Genomic DNA, 24,258 nt, shown 5'->3' with positions numbered 1-24,258 from the left:
CGAGCTCTGGGCGATTCTACAGTCTATTTACTGGATAAATAATAACAACATTAATTTAATTGTGCATATATATTCTGATTCCCTTTCAGGTTTGCAGTCCCTAAATAATATTAAAGAATATGACTATTTGACAAAAATGATTAAAGATAACTATAGACAAAATGTTAAATTTCACTGGATTAAAGCTCATGTTGGGCACAGGGGTAACGAGGAGGCTGATAATTTAGCAAAAATAGCTTGTTCTAAAAACGAAATAGATTTAATTGATTATCCTTCAAAATCTTCAGTTAGACACGAATTATATAAACAAAATTTGATCACTTGGCAAGAGCGATGGGAAAACCCTGAAAACCAAGCTCGTCACACATTCGAACTAATTCCCAAAGTTAATCCTAATTGTATTTATTCTAACTTTTACGTAAATCAATTTTTGACAAATCACGGAACTCAGGGTACTTACCAAGGTAGATTTCATAAAAAATCTGCGTTGTGTAAATCATGTTTAATTAACGATGATCTTAATCACATCCTTTTTGTTTGCCCAAACTTTTCAACTATTAGAAAAAATTTCTTTCCAAAAAATCTTTCGTTTGAAAATCTTAAAAAACACTGGACTGCTCCCAAAATTAAAAGCGGAATTGAACAAATTATTAAAGAACACTTTATAAATAATACCCCTGTCCTTTAATGCTTTCTTTTCTTAATTGTAAATCAATATCAGAGGGGTTGACATGTTTTCTCTGGATATACAGGGTAACAAAAAAGTATAGGGATCACTTTTGTGGTTATCTACCACTAAAGTTTTAAAACCTTTTTACATATATAGAATACTGATCTAAAGCTCTGCTATTAGACTTTCAATTGCAATGCTATTTCATAAAATCACAAAAATACCTTTGAAGAAATTCGACAAAAAGCTAATTGGTCAAGTAAAAGCATTTTTAGAACTTCGATGGAGCCACAGGATTATACAAACCCATTTTAAAAATAAAAGTATTGCGATTTCACTCAGCCATATCAGTCGCATCAAGAATTCAAGACTCGGATTGATGCAAAATAATGCAAAACCAAAAAGAAGTGGTCGCCCAAGCAAATTGAAGAAATCAGATTTGCAGAAGCTTGATAAGATGGCATCAAAACCGGATCCACCAACACAGGCAAGCATGGCTAAAGCTCTTAACGTGAGTCAGCAAGTTGTAAGCTATCAATTCAGGGTTTCCGCTACGGTAGCTTTTTTCGCAAAATGCGAAAAGACCCCTCAAAAATGCTAAAATTCAACAAAGCATTTTCGCATTTTTGCTAAAGGATTTTACTAAATTCCATTAAAAAAAAAAGCTTCCGCGAAAAACCATGACGCTAACATCCATGAAAAAAACTTGATCAAACAAGAAGGAGAAAAAATCTAAATATCTTTCGCAAGAAGAACCATGACGCTAGCGTTCACGAAATAAACGTGATCAAACGAGATGAAGCATAGCGATCAACAAAAATGGCTAGAATATATGATATATATATTTGTTAATGATTAATATTTAGGGCCCTGAAAGTGCATTTAACTTTCAAGAAGCATTTGTAAAATGGGCAAACATGAAAGAAGGGAAGATTGTTAATTATAAACCAAAATGTTTTGATAAATAATGAATGTGTTTTTTTTTTGTTATAGGTATTCTTTTTGATATACTTGTACATTAAGCTATTCTTTGTCAGATAACTTACAGTACTTGTTTGATATAAAGTAATTTTATAAGCCTAATGGCATTTTAGCATTTTGCTAAAACTTTTTTTCAGATTTTAGCTTTTTTGCTAATGAATTTTTAGACTCAGCTTAAACCCTGTATCAATTAAAACAAAAGTTGAAGAAAAAAATGCCATAAAAAACCTAAATGTCATCATTTAAAAGAGAGATCGGTGCAGATTAGGAGGCAACGTTCATGGCCCCTCTACAAGCTTCTCCGTAAGGACAGATGGCGAAAGTTCATCACAACTGATGAAGCTTGGATCTATCTATCAGATACCAATGATAAATCTAAAGTTAAATATCTTAGCCGTGGGCAGAACTGGCAAGACTTGACAACATCAACCACGGTGCCTCATCCCAAAGGCGTAATGGTTTGGATCGGCTTATCCACCCATGGTGTGACCAAACCTCGGTTTGTGAAACCTGGAGCCAAAATAAATTCTGAGTATAACATACAGAAGATATTAAAACCCTTTCTTAATTATGATTACTGCAGATTGTACCCTAATGGTGATGCTGTGTTCCATCAGGACTCTGCCCCATCGCATGCATCTAAGGTCATCCAGAAATTCCTAACAGATCAGCAAGTGCAATTCCTGAGACCAGAAAAATGGATTCCAAACAGTCCTGATGCTTCACCATGAGACTATTTCCTATGGGGACATCTGAAAAACAAACTGAATAAGCGAAGAATTTCTACATTGAGAAGCCTTCAAACAGCTATTAGAGAAGAGGTGAAGAAAATCCCCCAGGAAATATATTTGCGGGCTTTAAAATCATGATCGAAGCGTTGTAGACAAATCTATTATGCCGGAGGTCGACATATTGAGAAGCATCGCTGAATTTATGTAATAAATTTTGGAAATAAAAACATTCAAAAATGATCCCTATATTTTTTTGTTACCCTGTACTTTCGTAGGCTGTAGCCTTATGACATGGACTAACTACTTACAAACTTTCTAAATTGCATTTTTATGTAGCGAAGATCTTCTTTCCATCTGTTTTAGATCGCATATACCCCTGTAGACTGTAAATTTTTGATTGTTTGTCTTTAATGTACACTGATATCTTTAAAATTTTGTTATGTGGATCATCTTTTCATCTGTAACTTCACGTTGTTACTGTATATCATTTTCATCAGGTCGGTTAGAATACTATATATTCACACTTGTTCTTTCGATTCGTACTGGGATGTATGTACAGCTGTTTAACAAGACTTACTGTAGTAGAGATCATCTATGCATCTGTTAATATTTTCACGCAGACATCACTTTCACTTTTCAGTTTCATTGTTATATAACTCATAATTTTAATTCATATACATGCTGTGTACATATATACTTGTGTAGCTGTTCTTACATATTCAAAAGTTGTGTGGTTTATTTGCACACCACCTTTATAAAGGTTTTGTTATTCAAGGCACTCCTTCGACTAACTACTTACGAACTTTCTAAATTGTATTATTATGTAGTGAAGTAATTCTTTTCATCTGTTTTAGATCGCACTTACCCTTGCAAACTGTTAATATGTGATTGTTTGTTTTTATTGTTTCCCGGATGTCTTTTTTGTTTCCCGGTTTGTCTTGACTGTTAGAATCTAATTGTTTGTCTTTATTGATACCCGGATGCCCTCTTTGGGGGCGGGGCGGGGTTTAGCAATAAATCACCATTCGTAACATTGCTATACCAGTTGTGCCACACACAAAGTTTTTAGGCGTCATTTTCGATACCAAATTGACTTTCATTCCTCATATTAAACAATTGCGAAAACGAAATTAAATGTGCTGTCAAATACGTTTTGGGGAGTAGATCGCATAGCCTTACTGCGGATCCATCAAGCTCTGATATTATCGCGGCTTGATTATGCATGCACAGTTTACGGCTCGGCTGCGGCTTCTGACCTACGTCACTTAGATACGGTACACCATGCTGCCTTACGCATTTGTTCTGGAGCATTTCGTACATCTCCAGTTGAAAGGTTTATATGTTATTCGCCATCAATTTCTATTAGATTTACGTCGCATACAACTGTCTCTGACCTACTATTACCGTATCATGTCATGTAAATCACATCCTCTGCGCCGTGATGTGATATCACCAGATTTAGAGCGATTGTACGTAAATAGACCTTCACACTTTCGTCCATTTTATTTGCGAACTTATTTCTCAATCAGTTGATCACTTTCTCATATCGCCGTGGCTCATCTCACCATATCAATTTATTTCTCCATTTACGTCATACAATAAAACCAATGTTGCACCCTGCATTTTCCAACAACTCTTCATTGAGCATCGTAACCAATATTCTGAATACATACCAATTTTTACAGACGGATGAAAATCTGCTGGATATGTTGGCTGTGGTGTCCTCATTGCTGATCAAACCTATAGCTATAAAATCCCAGATATTTGCTCCGTCTTCACTGCTGAAGACACTACTTTTGCCACCCTTTTGGCTGATTTCCAAGCGTTCTACACGGAGGTATTGCATTTACTCCGATAGTATGAGCGTTCTGCGCCAGTTAGATAATCTTCGCAGTGAAAATCATCCAATTCTAGGTTTTATTATTCATTTCTTGATCAGTCTTCACAGAAATGGGTTTCTTGTAATGTTTTGTTGGGTGCCGAGTCACGTTGGCATACCAGGAAACGACCTAGCTGATTCTTGTGCACGGTCTGCCACTGATCTCTTGACATTATCTGTGCCTTTCACGGATGTTAAGCTGCATGTTCGGAAATTTATAACATCTTTGTGGCAGCAAAGGTGACCTCTCCAAACTCTCAATAAACTACGTAGTGTTAAAACCAATTTGAACCATTTGCCTGTGCTGCACTTACGTAGTGCAGACGTTAAACTTACTCGACTGCGAATCGATCACACCCGGTTAATACATCTTCATTTATTGTTCGGAGAACCTCCCCCTGAATGCAGTACTTGTAACGCTCCTCTCCCAATTCATCATATTTTAATAACGTGTCCAAGATTTAATCAACATCGCTTAAAATTTCTTGGGAGTTCTATTTTATGCATACAAGATTTTTTGGATGATATTCACCATCCTAACATTTTTGCGTTTTTACGTGCCATTGGTATTTTTAACTGTATATAAAAGTTTTAACACATCTACTGTTTTATACACTTTTGCAAATATCCCCCCTTATCACCTTGGTGCATTTTACGCATTTCGTGCGTTTTATACTCTACTCATACCTTTTATCTGATTTCATTTAGATTATTTATCTTGTCTTATTCACTCACTTGTACTATTTTATCATTACATTGTGTTACAATTAAATTTACACTGCAATTACAAATTGTAATTGTGTTAGAATTAAATTTTGTATTCACTTAGGCGTTTAAACGTTTTTACCGTATTGTTTGGCCCAGCATGTCCTCATCTGGACCACTAAACCCTACATTCAATCAATCAACAACTCTTCACTTCTCATCGTCACCAATATTCAGAGTGTGTGCCTGTGTTTACTGACGGATCAAAATCTGCGGGATATACTGCAGAAGCTGTTGCCATCCTCTTGTCATTGCGGCTAATTTATACGCGCTCTACAAGAAAATATTGCATATAATAATCAGTATCAGTGTTTTGCGACAATTAGCAAATTTTAAAAGTTATACTCATCCGATTTTATGTTTCATTAATCATTTGTTGATTACCCTACACAAAAATAGATTTCATATTTTATTTTGTTGGGTACTAAGTCTCGTCGGTATTCCAAGGAACGACCCTGATGATTCGGCATCACAATCTGCTACCTCTGTTTTAACTCTATCCGTACCTTTCTTTGACACAAAAACTTATATTTGACAGTTCATCACATATTCATGGCAACAACAATGGGATCTCAAAATTTATAACAAATTGCACTCAGATAACGGATATTAACCGTTATCCTGTATTGCGTCTGCAACAAGAGCCCTCTCCCCAATGGACAATTGCAGCATCTCTTAAATTTTCCAAATTATAGTCATTACTTCTTAAGATTGATTTCCTGATTACGAAAATATAATTTTTAACTCTGACAAATAAATATTTATTTAATTATTAATATTTTAATTTGAGTAATATATAATATATTATATATTTGAGTAATATATAATAATTATAATATAATATTTTTTTTCGAACGAACCAAGATTTCATTTCGCCTGAAATCAAAGGCATAAAGGCTCAAAGGTATAAATTTGTTTATTTATAAACTGTAGCTGTAAATAAGGGCGTCGGCAAGGAGGTGCACTTGCACTACCCTGGATTTTCTTTAAGCAATTAAAAATAAATAGAAAAGCAATTTAGTTATAAAATTTTATGTAAAAAATTGATTAATCAAACAAGAATTGCAATCATACAGAATAGTTTTAATCTTTTTTTTTGTGGGGATGGTAGTTTGTTAGAGGGTTGCACCCCCCTATATTTTATTCTACCGGCGCCCCTGGCTGTAAATAATTTTGTGTGTGAAAATGGAATGGCGATTTGTTATAACACATATAGGTACACGTTAAAATATAGCAAGGATTTAAGTATACTAAAAACATCTTTCCACTTTCATAAAAGTATAAAACTAAACGCTATTCTTACACACTAAATTATTATTACTCACAAAAACAAATAATTATACTTACTCACAAAATTATTATTATAAACGTTATACTTACTCTTTTATTAAAATTATTTTATTAAAAATTAATTTTAATAAAATGTATTTTATAAAAATAAATAAGCTATTATTTTTATTAAAAATTATTGTTTTATCAAAAATTAATATTTAATAAAATAAAATTAAAGAAAATTAGATTCTAATTTATAAAAAAAATTAAAGAAATAGTCAGAGGCAAGCTAGTTATAGAATATTTTTACCCTTTCTACTGTCAAACATAAATACACATCTTCAATTTTAGTATATTTTACTTTAACTACACCTGCTAATGTTTTTTTATCGAATTTTTTTATTAAATTTAAAAATAAGTTTTGATTCATAATATTTTTTAAAGTGTTAAATCCAAGGTGTAAATAATAACATGAACCATTTTGAAAGATACTGGTACATTTTATGAATGATGTATTAAAAATCAAAAAGATTTTTATTACATTATATTTTAAAGCGTCTAGTTATGCAGATAGTGTGCATATTGAAGGATTTAAAAAAATATAATAGTTTTTATCCCTATTCTGTAAAAAAAAGAAAAAATTAATGTATACTAAATTTTATATTAAATAACTATTTCATAATTTAAGGTTTCCAGAAACTTTTGGAATTTTTACGGAAAAGAAAGATATGAAATAGCGATTAACACAAACTAATATTACATGGACATAGGAAAGCTATAAAAAACTTCTTCTTCTTTATCGACACTATGGCCTTGGGGAGGCCAGGTCTGTCTCAATTGGTTGTTTAGTCTAATAAGATTCTGTTTTTCAGTTTTTAAATCATCTTTTTCACATATATATATATATATATATATTTTAACTTCAGATCAGCAAGACAAACATATGGGGATAATGCTAGAGGCTATGGGCATTTTTCAGAAAATTCAGGATTTTTATTCTCATCACGCTTCATTAGATGGCACCATCTTTTCCTTATCTCAGCTTTTCTTGGCACATCAAAAAATATCTTTTCAGGAGCTGTGGAAGTTGTGTTAGTGCACATAGGCACTATACAGTACTTATATTTACTTGATGAAGACATCAAACAGCAATACACTTCGATTTTAAAATATATTTTTAAAAAAACAAACGACGTTCAACTAGGCACGTAAACAAGCGTTAAATCACCAAGGAGAAAAAGTGTAAACAAACGCGAGTCAGGCTCGAATGGCGTCACTTTCTTAAAAGTCACGTGACTTCCTTTTTAAACTGAAAACGAAAGTACACGATTTTTAATTGCTCTTAATTAAAAAAGTAGCATTTTTTGGGAGGTAAAAAGATGTTTTTCAGGACTTTTCCATCATTCTGAATTCATTAAGAACATAAAAAAAATTGACTGCAATTGTCCATTCAACACTTGTAAAGTTTTACTCACTGTTTATAATTTTTTAATCATTTGCCCGTGTTTTAACCGTCATCATCTTACCTTTTTCGGTAGTTCTATTTTAACCCTTTAATGGGCCCTTTATTTCTAGTAAAGGTAAATTAAAGTATATTTGGAATTGAAATTGTTTTAAGAACAGTAATTGATATAAAAAAAAACTCATTTAGTTTATAAAAATGCCATTTTTTTGGTGGTAAAAATATTTAACATGACCTATTAGGAACTTACTGACTTTTACTTTTCTTTATTTTTAAAATAAATTCCTTAAATGTTACAAACTTCAAAAGGAATTATGTATTTTATAACTTTTATCCGTTTTTTAAAAGTGACAAATGGTTACCAATTTTATTCAAACTCACTTCAAGAAAGCTGAAGTTATTGAAAAATGGGAACCTAAATTAAAAGTGGTAAAACATGGTGGTAAGTATACTTATCACGGCCTTGAAAAGGGTTAACTCAGCAGGCTTTGTTAGGCGAGTCCCATCATCCTAACATTTATACTGTATATAACTGTTTTATCATATTTACAATTTTATCTGATTTTATTCAGCTTTCAATGCAACTGTTTTATGATGTTTTACTTTATTTACATTTTATCTGGTTTCTATTCCATTCATATACGCCTATTTCATTGCATTCAGTTATATAAATTCCGTGTGATTTTTAGTAAGAAAAATTTGTAGCATACATTTAACTAAGATTTACTTTAAAACCGTTTGTTTGGTGCAGCATGTCCTTCTGTGGTTTTTGTGCCATTAAACCCTACATTGAATTCAATTCAATCATATAACACTCCATTGGCTTGTGATTGTCAAAAATCAAACTATACATTCCACTTCTAGTTCTTAACCCGTTCAGGATCGCGATCACGCGATTTTCACTTCACTACTTTCTGTACCATATATGAGAAGTCTTACTGACTCTTGCGAACCAGGAGAAGCGTTTCTTTCTCTATTCGCCGGTTCTAAACTAATTAATTCTCTATCATTTAAAAAAAAAATAGTTTTACTAAAATCGCAGCAGTCAGCATTCTAGCCTAAACAGACCCTTTGTGTTATGTTTTTTCATTCATGATCTTTATTTATTTTCCTTTTTTTTTAATTTTCAAATTTCTGTTGTCTTTTTTCAAATCCGCTTTCTTTTTCGCATTCACATTTTTTCTGTTTAGAGTATGTCTTTATTTTGAGTGCTTGATTAGTGCATTTTCCACTTAAATATTTCAAACTAAAGAAGTTTTTCATTAGCAGAGAAGTATATGTCATTAAAAGGATTAACATTAAATGAATGCATTAAATAATAAATAAGAGTTGAGCTGAGTTTCAAAAATTATAAATATGATTGCAATTTTTAACGTTATGTCGATCACTAATCTTTGGCAATATTGAGAACTATTCGTTATATTACGATAAATGTAAATATGTTGTATTAAAATTAAGAATATTTCAAATTTTTCGATTCATATTCTTTTTTCAAAATTGTTAATAGATCTACAATAAGTTGTATGTATTTTTTAATCATGTATACGCCTCTAGGGGTTTGTATAAACACGTTTAGATGAACCTAGTATTTCATTTGAATGTCAATACTTCGGAAAAGTTTTTTAAAATTTTGATATACTCATATTTCCCCAAAATTATAAGCAGATTTGATTTAATAAAGTTATGGCTTGGAACAGTAAACAATGATATAAATAATTTTTTTTCCTTCTTTCTTTCTGTATAATCTAGAAACATATCTGATGAAAAACAAGTTTGAAATCTAATACAATAAAAGAGAAATCAGCTTTTTAAAACTTTATTTAAATATATAATTGCTCTTATTGATCATTTCGTTTTGTTGAACCACAATAATCTTGGAAGACATGGCTAAATATTCAGCGAGGGAAAAACCCAGAAAACTGTAAAATAAAAATGTATTTTAATTATTCAATGTAAAAGAAAATTAATTTTATTTCACATAGCAATATATATATATATATATATATATATATATATATATATATATATATATATATATATATATATATATATATATATATATATATATGATAATGTATTTAAGAAACAAGATCTTTACAGTAAAAAAGTAACTTAATTTTAATTGTGTTAATAGGAGACATGAATATGCTTTTCAAAATCACTTTTCATAATTTAATAATCACTTTTGATTTTTCTTTCTTTAATTAATAGGTAATGGTTGAAATTTTATAAATCACGGGAGTAGTTTTGACATCTGGGGGTTAGGTTTTTTGAATACATATAAGTTCTCACAAATGTTATGGAATGATCGTGTTATGTTTCACAGGTTCGGTTCATATCGCCGACGCTACTTCCTTGACACGATCATTTCCCTGACAGCTCATATCACCGACAGTACATTTTGCCTACACTTTCCGCTCATCGACAGCTCATTTGCCGACAAGATAGATAAAATTTTATTTAATATTTTTTGCCAAACTTCCTTTTTTAGTTATTCAAATAAATAGTCAGGTAAACTTTTCAAAAGTAATGTCCATTGTTTCGCATTAATCATAAATATGTTATTAAATAACGCACTTATTTGAAGTTTGGTTATTGCTTGGACGTCGAGAAACAATTATTAAATATTATAACTGTAGAGATGTCCCAAAAGAATTAAAAAATTTGAGTACATGAGAAATTTAATTTCAATTTAATTCTTGATTTTCTAAAAATTCTAATTTTAGCAATGAATTTAAAAACATCTAATTAAAGCAGTCTTTCCCAAAGTGGTCCATATGGACCCCCAAGAGTTCGTGGTACCATTCAGGGAGTCTATGAAAAATAAAAACTGATTTAGGGGTCCCTGAACAACGTCAGGGGATCCGCGTGAGGTTTAGTATAAAATAATAAAATTGTGATTGGTTATCGTTATTATGGAAATTAAGATAAATAAAATAGCAGTGATTTTTACGTCCTAAGTAAACTATAAATAAAGGTGGCTGCTTATAATTATTAACAGTGGTTTGTTACAAATTAAACAGTTGATTTACAAATTTTCTTATATCATTTGTTCCCTTTTTAAGAGATAACAGTATGAATGAGAGGATGAAAGGCTGAAAATACAGAGTTGAATATTTGAAGTACGTCTTTATTTCTTGACCAGGAAATAGTACTTTACCTATGTGTCTTCGATGTGATAAAACTATAACAATTGATTCAATGAAACATTACAAGCTTAACGAACAATTGATAAAAATCCATAGTGACAAAAAGGATAAAGATTCAATCATTTTTCAAATAGTCAAAGAAAAATATCTGAAAACACTGTCACTGCAACAACTTATAATGACAACATCAAAGCGAGGTGACGACGGATTGCATGTTTTTTATAGTTTCGCATGCTTCATGGTTGCAAAGTCCGGAAAGTCTCACACTATTGAAGAACTTATTTTACTAGCTGTAAGTGAGATAATATTCACCGGGTTGCACAAACCAGCTTTTAACATTGCAAACACAATTCCAAGGAGTAATAATAATGTACACAGAAGGATTGACAAAATATCTCAGTACGTAGAAAATTCTTTATGTGAGTACTTAAAAATATCTGAATTTTCTATACAGCTTGACGAGTCCACTTATCCAGGAAACGAAGCTTTTACTTTTAACTTATGTAAGATTTGTAAGAGAATAAAAAATTTACCAAAAATTGTTATTTGCTAAATGCTTGGAAAGCGATACGAAAGGGGAAACGTTATTGACTGAATTAAAAGCTATACCCTTGACTAATATCATTTCTGTAGCTACTGACGGTGCTCCAGCAATGGTCGGAAGATGCCGAGGTTTTCTGGCTAACTTAAAACAAGCTGCAGCGAATGTATTTTCAGTACATTTGCCAAACTTAACGAAGCTAATTTGAAACTACAAGATGAACAATTAAATTTGATCGAAACTAAAATCGTAAAACTACTGCGTTTGTTGCAAAACTTGGGAAGAGGATATTGTTCTCTCAGTTTCAGAGCCGTTGATCCTCATCACAAAAAAAAGTATTAGAAATTAGTGCTCACAAACATTGAGCCGGACATAAATACACTCTTAAAATCTCATCACGTTCATCCTAGTCATAAATTTTTTATATTTTATTTTAGACAAAGGATATAATTTCAATAAATAAGTTCGTCAACAAAATGTTTTTTTTTATTTGTAATTTTTATACCGCACATACATGCAGTATTTCACTTGAGGGTCGTGGGCAAGTTTTGACTATAAAAAGGGGTCCATGGGTCACTAACTACACGGATAACATTAATTTTGAATGATAAATTATTTTAGTTAATATTTTTTGTATTTCAGCTCAAACTTTTAATAATCTACAGCTGATATGAATATTTTAATTCAATTTACTTTATTAACATTCACAACACAGCTTTAAATTTCTAAATTTCCAATAGAATAAGAATTTTAATTTTTGATTAAAAAAAAATTTTTTTTAAAGTAATTATTTACTAAAACCCATTCATAATTATTGCTATTTGTGTTTTTGTTGTATACCTTATATGAAAACAATTATTAGAGCGAACTTTTTATTGCTTCGAATATTGTATATCATACTACAAACGAATTTCTCCCCAACTTTTTCCATGTAGTTTTTCTTGAAAATATGATATTAATGACGGAATTATAAATGGCTAAGACAATAAACAAAAACCATTAAAACTTTTTAGTTAAAACCTTTGTCTTTTTAATAATGAATCGAATATTGCATATCATACTATAAACGAATTTCCCTCCAACTTTTTCCATGTATTTTTTCTTGAAAATATGATATTAATGACGGAATTATAAATGGCTAAGACAATAACCATAAACCTTTAGAACTTTTTAGTTAAAACCTTGTTCTTTTTAATAATGAATTGAATATTGCATATCATACTATAAACGAATTTCCCTCCAACTTTTTCTATGTATTTTTTCTTGAAAATATGATATTAATGACGGAATTATAAATGGCTAAGACAATAACCATAAACCTTTAGAACCTTTTAGTTAAAACCTTGTTCTTTTTAATAATGAATCGAATATTGCATATCATACTACAAACGAAACCTTTGTCTTTTTAAAAAAAAATTTTTTTAAATGTTTTTAAATAAAACTTTAAGTCAATACTTTTGAATTTTTTTCTAAAAAGTATTTTTATAAATCAATAAGAATTTAAAGTTCACATACACTTCATTTCAAACTTGTGAAATCTCTTTATTGCTAATACTTCATAATAGCTTCTCCACGTCTCTGCAACAACCAAATTTTAAGAAAGTAATTGATTTAATAGCTAATTTTATTTATCGTTATCGCTAAGTAAAGGACACAAAAAATATAAAAAATAAAAAACGCTCTTCAGCGAAAATAACTTTAACAATTAATTAAAGAAAAAACCCTAAAATTAATTGATAATGTCGGTGAATGACATAAGTGGTCGGTAAAATGAGCTGTCGTAGAAGTGATCATGTCGGCGATGTTACGCGTAGAAGAAATGATCGTCGGCAATATTAAAGCTTCCCGATTTGATTTTGCAACGACGACACTCTGATTAAGCTTTCTTTAATAAAAAAGTGAGTTAATTATTAACACATCATTTAATGGTGCAGTTATTCATAAAATTATATCTATTTTAAAATATTAGATTTATTTACGATTTGTTTCTTTATTTTATTTATTAAATTCGATAAATATTTGTTGAGTGGTAATGTATAGTGGCTAAATACGAGTCGACAAGTTAAGGGGGGACCCCAAACTGAGATGGTAAAATAGTAACGTTTTTCTTGAATTTTTTTTTAAGTTATAGAGACAATTCAGAGACTCCTTGTTTATTTTTATGTTATTTAGCTACAATTTAAGTCTTTTTTTAAAAATTTTTCTTTTACAAAATAATAAAAAATAAGTTGGTGGCAGTTCAGTGTGTGGCTGGTCATCAAAAAGTAGCACCTTACTGGCCTCTTGGATTTAGAAGTCTTGAAAACGATTTTGTTTAGATTTTCTGAAACATAAAGACATTATCTAAAAAGTAGCATAGCGGTTTTTTGATATTCACAAAATTACCAAAATGGTCCCCAACTTAAAAAAAAAGTTAAGTTTTTCATTAAAAAATATTCATTAAAATACTAATATAAAATCGAAATATGAAAAAAAATCCTATGCTACTTTCTAAAGAATATATTTTTACGTAATTTAAAATAACGAACAGCTTATTTCGTTGAGAAAAACGTTAGGCCAGGTGAAAAAACAGCGTTTTGAGAAAAACGCGTTTAAAATTTTGACTTATGGTAGGGGAAAACGTTTAATTTCATCTATATAATGGTCGATAAATGAAATGCCTACAATAAGTTTCTATATACAGTCAACAGAATGGATGAGACACAAAAAGAATGTCGCCCCTCCTAATCCGGCCGAACGGGCCTACCAGCTTAGCGACGACTCTCTATTTTCCGATATAACTTCCAAACGAAGTTAAGTACCGAGAAATCGTTTTAGACAGACATTAGAAAGGGTACAAAGATTCAAAAAATGCAATAAATTTTTTTTCGAATTTCATAAATGAAAACTTATTCATCGTTTGAGTTTAGAATATACACTGACTCGTGTTTGATCGTATAACAGTGTGAAAAATACATTAAAAAAATAATACTTTATTTTTCTGGATAACATTGCCATCAGATGCTCTGATTAGTAAATGTCAAACAGTGTCTTCTTTGTACATTAAAACTTATAAACTATTCGTCTTTTTGTCTTGAACTGTCTCATTCGATTCTACAAAAAAAAGGAAGACATCGGAAAGATTAGCTCAAGTAAGTTATAATCCCAGCTGTTTTTCTTTGCCTCATTCTGCAAAAAACGACATGTAAAGTTGCATAATCTTTTACCTCTTACTTAGAGGTGGGTATTTATTTAACAGTTTGTCACTCTGCAGAGCATTTTTGTATCTCGAATTCTGACATCTTTACTGGCAATTAAAGCATCTTAATAACACAAAAACCATAATTATTTCTGCAATTAGAGCCTTTTTTCAATGTTATATTCATGTGGCAGGAAGATAGCCTTTAATATCGTTAAATGTTATTAAATTGTTAAATGTATAAATCTAAATATGTGAAATTAGATATAATTTCAGAAACAAAATATTGTTAAAAACTCACTTCAGACAACGCTAAGATTGTTATAATTTTATTTTATATTATAACAGTCGACCCAATTTTATGGGTTTACGACATTGTTACAATTGAAAAAAAATCAAAACATGAATATTTTATTTAAAGTACAATCGAACTTTGGAAGTCATACGAGAAACGTACTTGTAATACAAAAAGCTCATGTATACAAAATGAATTTTTACGAAAATAGTGCCTGAAATGCAGATGATTCTTTCAAAACAAAAAACTATTTACAATCCATATGAATTCGATATAAAATATAGAGACTATAGCTTTGCATTTTCTTTTTTTAAGATGCGTGCAAGCTTTTAACGTCAGGACTGAATTTCTTCTCCAGAACCTTTTGTATTTTTTTAAAAAAAACTTTTCTTGTCACAGTTAAATATTTGCTGCAACAGACACACTATGTGACACCCAATTGATTGAACAATTCCTCAGTCTGGACAGGATGAGACGCGTTCTGAGTGAGGTATAAATTCTCTCCCATAGGTTAAGTTAGTGGTTAAGCCGAAACTAATTTTTATTTCAACGCTACCAACAAACCGAAAAACTATTTTCCGTAAAAAATACATCAGCCAATATATTTGCAACCGCAGCCATCAAGTTTACTTTAAGGACATCAATTTTTGATTTCCAGTTATTGATTGTATTAGAAAGTGCCGTCTTTTAAAATATTCACTTTTAACTTAGTTCTAATTTAGAGCCCATTATTTCATAAAAGCCCTAAAAAGTGACTCGCTTATTATGCAACTATGTAAAAACTACTGTTGATTTGTAATAGAAAAATCCCAGTTTATAAACAAATTGTATACTTTGTATATGAAAAATATAATTTATGAAATATGAAAATATGGTTATGATACCTTGTTTCTGATATTGCTTATGATTTATTCCAAATCCTCTTTCGTGTAGTTTATCATAGTATGTGTTGGTATATCACCCGAGAAACCATATCCTGTACCTCCATTTACTTCTAAAAAGAGGAATTTTAAATGTAAGTACTGAGAACTAAAAATCGTACAATATTACAAATATCGATTTAATGTTAAAAATAGGCAAAAATTATTATATTTTAAAACAATATTTTTTATACGATTATTTGCTACGAATAAAACTAAACATGAATAGATGGCGATTAGTTGAAAAAAATAGACTTACTATACTTTCGGTAATACGTACGAGAACATTCCTCAGTGTTCGTTGAAACACAAACTAGCAACAATTTTTGCTTTTCGACACTTTTCTGAGTAAGGATCTTGATTACTGAACAAAAACTACAGTACGACTATTTTTGCCCGATTATTAATGTGTACTTACGTTTTTTAGCTTAATACATAATATCGCAAAATATATACAACGCTGAATTTTCTAGCCGAATATTTATATACACTACTGCCCATTAAAATTGCTACACCAAGAAGGCATGCAAGTAACAGAATGATATTTATTGGGCAAACACATTATAGTTGGAAGTGCTTAAATTTTCAGGATATTTGGATGTATAGATCCTGAGGAATCAGTACTCAGAGCAGCCTCCCCTGTCAGAAATAACAGCAGTTATTCTCCTGGGCATCGAGTCGTACATAGATTGGATATCATGGACTGGTACAGCATTCCATGCAGCTTCAGCATTATGCCAAAATTCTTCGACCGTAGTGACTGACGAGTCGTTTGGCAACCATTAACCAGACGTTTTCAGCTGGTGAGAGATCAGGAGAATGTGCTGGCAGGGCAACAGGAGAAAATGTTCTGTGTCAAGGAAGGTCATGATAGTGCGGGCAACATGCGGTCGCGCATTGTCCTGCTGAAACGTAGCAATATGGTGGGCCCGAAGATAAGGTTCGCTTAATTCAGGTAATATGTGCATATTGAAATAAAATAAATTAACTATGTATTAGAACGCAAAAGTAATGGAGTAAAGATATATATCTAGAAGAATCATAAAAAATCATCATACTATCATTAACGACAATGCTTAATTTTTTTAATGTTAGTAATATGTTAATTGATATAAAATAAATTTACGAACTACAAACAAAAATAATGGGGACTATATACTTATTCATTTTAGGGAGCCTTAAAAAAAATCACGATATTATTAATGACACTAATGCTTAATTACTTATGATAATATGAATTAATTGAAATGAAACAAAACAAGCTATGTGCTAAAAAGCGAATTTAAAGGAAAAAAGGTTAATAGGAAATTCGCTTAGGAAAACCGTAGAAAATCGCCATTTACGGATGACTCTTACTTATTGTGCACTACTGACGTTAATATGTTCTACTGGTATTAATGTAATTAGTGCAGTTTTGATAATAACAATTCTAGAACTGGTTTTTCGTAAATTCAGAAATTATTTTTTTTCAGCGGTAGCAGAGATCGTACATTAATATTTTAATGGATTAGAATATAAAGAATTTTGTTTCTTTACTACTTATAAATATTTGAATAGTAAATTAAAGGTCAGATAGAGAAATGCCCACACTCCAAAAATCTTATTAAGTTCAAAATAAGAATTCTATTTATTTATTTTTAAAAATAGGCTTTTGTTGGCTGTCACTGATAAATGTATTTTTCACAAAAGTTAAATGTTGAAGGTATAAATTATCATAAATAGTAATAAAGGTATAAATTATCATATTGATATATTTGGTTATTATTAAGACAGCACCAATACATAGTAGTACATACTGATAATTTGGAAATAAGCGTTTTACGGTCCTCGAAAGGGATACTTACTTGATAGTCTAATAGCATCATGCGAAGTGATACTACATGCATTTTATCTTTGTTCTAATGGGATAAACTACAAAAAACAGGCTTTGCTTATTTCAATACCGCAAAGCCACCAAAAAGGGCAACAAATAATATTAAATAAAATTTTTTAATTATTTTAAGTATATTAAGTGAAAAACTTAGTGGAAGAAACAGGTTAGTGACATTTTCAGAACAAAAAAAAAATTTGCATCTTAACTATTTTATTCCCAATTTACTAGAAAGTGGGACAAATATTTCTTTGTTTTTATTTATTTACCACGACCTAATTTGAAATGAAAATCATACAAGGATACTGAAAATTGATGTAATTAGTTATGTTAAAATTTAAGTGAAAGCAAAAACAGTCCATACCAAATACATTAAATATACCCGTATTTATTCAACCATTTTTTTAATCTCATTAATTCAGATTTATTAATTCCCCTAATAATATCACTTATCTGGTTTTTCCAATTTCTTTAATTGTGTCGGTATATAATTTTCAGCTTGACTTCCAGACTTCGTAGTGTTTCTCAATACTGATTTTTTTATTTATTTTTAAATATTCCCGTGCGAAAGACGGGTATTTAGCTAGTACTCAATAAATATAAAAAAATATTTATTTTTTTAAACCTTAGCATCGTATGTCACTCCTAACGTTTTATTGAAAAAAAGTTGAAGGCAAAATCATAAGTTATATTTAAAAAATTGCATGATTTTACCATTCAGATATTAAAACAATGTGATCAATTGCTCTATACTTACCAGTGAGTAATCAAATAATAACAAGAATAGTGATATAAGCGATACAGAGAATCTTATTCAGACTCATCTTGGCATGCGGTATAGATACACTTCTCCTTTCTTTAATCTAAAACTTAATTGAGGAATGAGAACAGTTAAAAATCGTGAAATAGTCTAAAACAGAAAGATTTATACGCAAATGAACACCTGTTAATACTTAATAGATTTTTTTCGATTACTGCGTGAAACAAATTCCGTGTGTTCTGAGCTTCGGATTATGCTGAACTACAGCAAAAGGCATTTAAAAAAAAGGTATTGTATCTAAGCATTAAAAATAACTTGCATTTCTATAAAAAAAGTTCATATTTCTGCAATAAAGAAACTAAATATAAAGAATAAAATAAAACGTTAATAGTTACAAATGATGCAAAAACAATGATAAATCGGCATAATTAATTATAATTGAAAAATGAATAAACTACACTGGTGACAAAATTAAGAAATGTCAAGCATTTTCGCGCATGCAAGATACCCGCACACCGCTCCATGTGTTTGACAATAGTTCCGTGAATGCCCAGAGGTACAGGCAGGAGGTCCTAGAGCCCTATGTGCGTCTTTTCAGGGGCGCTGTTGGCCCTGAGTTCATTTTTTTGGACGACAATGAGCGTCCACATAGGGCTCTCATGGTTGATGAGCATCTGGAAAGCGAGGATATTCAACGAATGGATTGGCCAGCCAAATCCCCTGACCTGAATCCTATTGAACATGCTTGGGATGCTCTTGGGAGAGCTATTGCGATGGGCCAACCTCCCCCCAGAACCATTCTGGAGTTAAAAATTACTCTGGTGGAAGAATGGGAGGGTCTTCCACAAGTCATCCTTAACTCCCTTATTAACAGCATGCATACTCGTTGTGCATGCTGTCTGTCAGGGGTGACCATACACCATACTAGTGGCAACACACACTGTACAAGCCTCACTTTTATTGTCATCTTTCATCCTTAAGTTCAGACTACATTGGATTTATTGGCAATAGGTCTTGCCAGTGAATGGCACTTTCATTTTTATTTTGCATACTTTATTATCATGGAATAAGCTATATCCATACCAAATTTCATTTATTTATATTCAGTATTTTTTGAGATATTTGGAAAAATGTCTTCCATTTCTTAATTTTGTCCACCAGTGTATTTTACAGTTTTCTTTTTGCCTTGGTATTAATATTTAGTTACGCTACGTTTCGTTTTTCTTCCCCCAGTCAAGAGACAAGAAAGTACGTCTAAGTGAAGAAATTGCGTTCGGGTGATCTTTTAGTTGAGGTCTCCGAAAAAAACAAGTTGTATATTATCCATTTGCACAAACATCTGCTCATTTACAGTATCTGTCTCCCCTCATAAAACACTCAACACTTAACGAGGTGAAATATCAGAACTCCTCGATGATGCAGAGGAAACTATCGCAGAAGACTTAAAAGAACAACATGTAACTGCCATCCGTAGGATTAAGATAAGTAGAGATGGTAAACTTGTCCAAACGAAACATCTAATCCTTACTTTTGACATACCGAAACTACCATCTTCTGTAAAACTTGCCTGGCATAACTGCCCCTTACGACCATATGTGCCAAACCCATTACGGTGCTTTCAGTGCCAAAGGTTTGGACACTCTAAAACATCCTGTCGTAGCAAGACTATTTGTACTCATTGCTCTGGTTTTTACCATAGTGACATCCTGTGAGCTCAAAGCTCTTTGCATTAACTGCAAGGGTGTGCATGCAGCATACTCCAGGAGTTGTCCAAAATGGTTGCAAGAGAAAGAAATACAAAGTGTCAAAGTATTGAAAAACGAAGCTCGGTGAATAGTTTTTAAGCCTACTAATTTTTCACTTAGCTCTATCAGTACGCAAACGGACCCTTTACCTTTATCTTCCATGCAACCATATCTACCTCCTCATGCAACCATATCTCAAACAGATTTAAACCATTTGATAGTTCAGTTACCTTCGTCTTTTATTTTTCTCGGAGATTTCAATGGTCACAGTGAATAATGGGGCAGTTCCGCCTCTAACGAACAAGGCCGTAAAATTGAACAACTCATCCACGATCATAATCTCCGTTTGCTTAATAAAGGCGAAGAAACCTACTTCCACATACCTTCACGAATCTTTCATTCCATTGGTTTAGCATTTTGTTCACTAAATCTCGTACCTTTAAACTTTTCAGTGATCGACGATCTTCATAACGGTGATCATTTTCCTCTCATTATATCATATTCTGCCTCTGTTCCCGTGAGTTCACGACCATCAACTTTCATCGAGCTAACTGGCCTCTATCTACCCAGGGCTAAAGAGAATAGAAGGGCTGGTTCACTCCTTTGAAGTAGCTCTCGCCGCGCCAATCCTCCGATTTTTTCTAGTGACGCCTGTATTAAATTTAGACCGGATGATACAAACAATATTAAAAATGTAATTACGATGAGATACTTAGGGGTGACCCTCGATCCAGGTCTGACATGGATTCCACACTTAAACGATATTAGAGACAGAATTACAGGTTTTAATCAGGGAATTAGGAGAGTCGCCAGAGCTACATGGGGTCTCAGACCACAATTGTTGAAACGCATATATCTCCAGGCAAGTGAAAGAATTATACTTTACGCCGCCAGTGTCTGGTACAGAAATACTAGGAGAATTAACGAAAAATTAAACAGTATCCAGCGAATACCACTCTTAACCATCACGAAGGCCTATGCTACAACGAGCACAGAGGCAATCCAGATACTGGCGGGTGTTATGCCAATTGGTTTGAAAATCGTGGAGGACATCTTTTGCAAAAGGGTGAGGTGGGGCTGGAGACTCGAGGACATAAATTATACTCTACCAATTGATCTTGATCATAACATAGATTTCGAGAAACCAGCCCTAGGGCATCCTTCAGATTACATTGCTTTGCCCTGGGGATATAGCAGCCCTAAAGATCAGGGAGTGGAGATCTACACTGATGGCTCTCGGATGGAGGCAGATTGTCCGAATAAATTCAGGGCTTCACACGCAATGATAGTCAAGAACAACGGTATCACGATTTTCAAAGCCTCCACCAGAGTCACTGATAACACCAACACATTTATTGCAGAGCTTTTGGCAATCAAGTCTGCCCTGATATGGCTACGTCAACATGATATTACACATGCAACGATTTTTTCAGACTCACTATCATCCCTCCAGGCCCTGGCTGATCCAGAACCCAGTTCCAAACTCATAGAAGAGATCAAAAAAATTTGGAATAAGAACACTATTTTGAACTGGGTAAAAGCACATGTGGGGATCCAAGGCAATGAGGAGGCAGACAGGGCAGCAAAGGAAGCCATTGGTTCTGACAGTGTGGATCTCCAGATTCTGAAGACCCCCAAACAAGCTAAAACCGAAATCAAACAATATTTAATGGCAAGGTGAGAAACCAATTGGGAAAATTCTGAGAAAGGCAGGCATACATTTAAATTCATTAAGACCCCGTCAACTACAAGGTTGCAAACTAATTTCTATTTTAACCAATTTCTGACGGGGCACGGAGTGTTCGGAGTACACCAAAACAAATTTTTTAATAAATCAGATACTTGCTCAAACTGTAACCAAAGACAAACCATAGAGCATCTTTTATATAATTGTGATCGGTACCGAACACTCCGAAAAAATTATTTCTTCCAAAAAACAGACCAACAAATTTTTGCAGACAAGGTCTGTAGAGAAATTATCAAGATTATCATTAAAACTACTCTTGAGGAACAAATGGAATTAATAAACAAAATTGACAATAACTAAAATTTTAACCTGCTTAATCTAACCACCTTGCCAAAACCTTTTTTTTTTTTTTGGACCACATTGCCATTTTAGTGCTTTAATTTGACTTTTAACTTGACTTTGCATTTTATACATGCTTTAGGTTTGTTTACAACCTTTGGATTTTAATACATTTGGTATTTTACATTGCGATTGTATTTTATACACGGTTTTTAGATTGTTATACACCCCTTTTAACTCTTCCCTTTTGGTATCCATTGGTATTTATCCTCTGTTTTTTGTACTTTAATTGAATTTACTCTGCTTTACTTGTTGTTCTTCATTTTAACTACCTGTTACTACTTCACCCTCACTATTTTGGTTCCACCAGCAGGATTCAAGCTGGCTTGATTGGCTGGATCCTTTCAATGCCCTGTTGGCAAGTGTATACATCAGTGATTTTGTCTCAGTTTTAACTTTTCAATTTTAGCACTATATTCATTTATGTCATTTTATCCTTTCACCTTTTGGCGGTTTTATGAGTTGTATTTACGGCTGTTTTTGGTGAATTGTTAGATTTTTTGTCTTGTATTGAGGGGTCCACCAGCTCTGGCTCACAGCTCACTCAGTTTTTACTGGTTGTCTCAGGGTTCATAATTTTTGTATTTTAAATATATATAATTTTTGTATTTTATTTATATAAGGGTTAATAAGTGTTGTATTTTATATATTCATATAATTTTTGTATTTTATTTATATAAGGGTCTGTTGACCTTATAAATGATCCATTGTATTTGGCGTATGGGCCTATTGGCCTAGGCCGCTGTATATATAATAAATTCTCTTTAGCCCTGCTATTTACCCAGCTTGCTCAGATTACGGAGGATATGATAACACATAATACTGTAAGTGCTGCTGTTAATAATATAACATCTGTTATTCTCCAAGCGGCAGAAGAAAGCATACCAAAGTCGTCAAATTCGCTTCCTCGCCAACGCAAGCCGTGGTGGAATGAGGAATGCGCAGTTGCCTGCAAAGAAACTCCAGAGAAACATCTTCCTCCGTTATCCTAACACTGTTAACCTTTAGGCGTTTAAACGGGCAAAAGCTATAACACAAAAGAACAGACGCAAAAGTAAAAAAGAATCTTGGTCCCATTCTCGTCCATATCATCATCTACATCTCCCAGACAAGTCTGGTAGAGAGTAAATCGAGCTAACGGCATATATCGCGAATTTCCAATTCCAGTATTTGAGAAAAACGGTACCATTTATGCTTCTCCTAACGACGTTTGTAATATGCTTGGTGATGCATTTGCTACTATCTCTTGTTCAGAGAGTTACGGCCCAGCATTTCCCCACCATAAGCAAAACGTCGAAAGGAATAATATAAACTTTGATTCACGCCGCTTCTGGCAATATAAAAGTGATTTTAGTTTTACCGAACTACAGAAAACACCATATCGAAGTAAAAACACGAGCCCTGGTCTCGACGGTATCACGTATCACATGCTCCGCCACTTAGATCGGACGTCTTTGTCAAATGTTCTTGTTCTCTTTAACAGAATATGAACGGAACAAGTGTATCCATCTAGCTGGCGTGAAGTAATTGTGATACCTATTTTAAAACCAGGTAAAAACGCTAATGATCCAGTTAATTATCGCTCGATAACGTTGACCAGCTGCATTGGTAAAACGTGTGAGCGGATGGTTAGCTCTCGAATAGTTCATCACATCGAAACCAAGCGTGTCATACCAGAGCTTCTAAGTGGCTTCCGTAAGGGCCAATCAACAGTAGACAATATTGTCGAATTGGAATCCAGAATTCGTAATGCCTTTGTCCGGTGGCATCACCTTGTCTCTGTCTTCTTTGACATTGAGAAAGCATATGATCGGACTTGGCGTAATGGAATTCTCAAGACACTTTTTGACATTGGACTCCGCGGTCGTTTGCCTATTTTCATCAGAAATCTATTGCTGAGGCGCTATTTCCGTCTGAAACTTGGATCTACATTTTCTGATCTTTACATCCAGGC

The 24,258-nt window shown here is 32.4% G+C and overlaps 1 long non-coding RNA gene across 1 annotated transcript in view; it reads right to left on the bottom strand.

The window, feature by feature from the left end:
• Nucleotides 1-24,258, bottom strand: part of LOC139426775 (uncharacterized) — a 147,054-nt gene that overhangs the window by 26,576 nt on the left and 96,220 nt on the right. The gene's annotated exons all lie outside the window — the stretch shown is intronic.

Source organism: Parasteatoda tepidariorum, chromosome 9 (assembly GCF_982258835.1).
Source record: "Parasteatoda tepidariorum strain Cologne lab strain chromosome 9, Ptep-v5.0, whole genome shotgun sequence".
In the NCBI taxonomy this organism is placed as follows: domain Eukaryota; kingdom Metazoa; phylum Arthropoda; class Arachnida; order Araneae; family Theridiidae; genus Parasteatoda; species Parasteatoda tepidariorum.
Note: the sequence above shows the minus strand (reverse complement) of the source record. Positions and strands in the feature narration are given on the sequence as shown.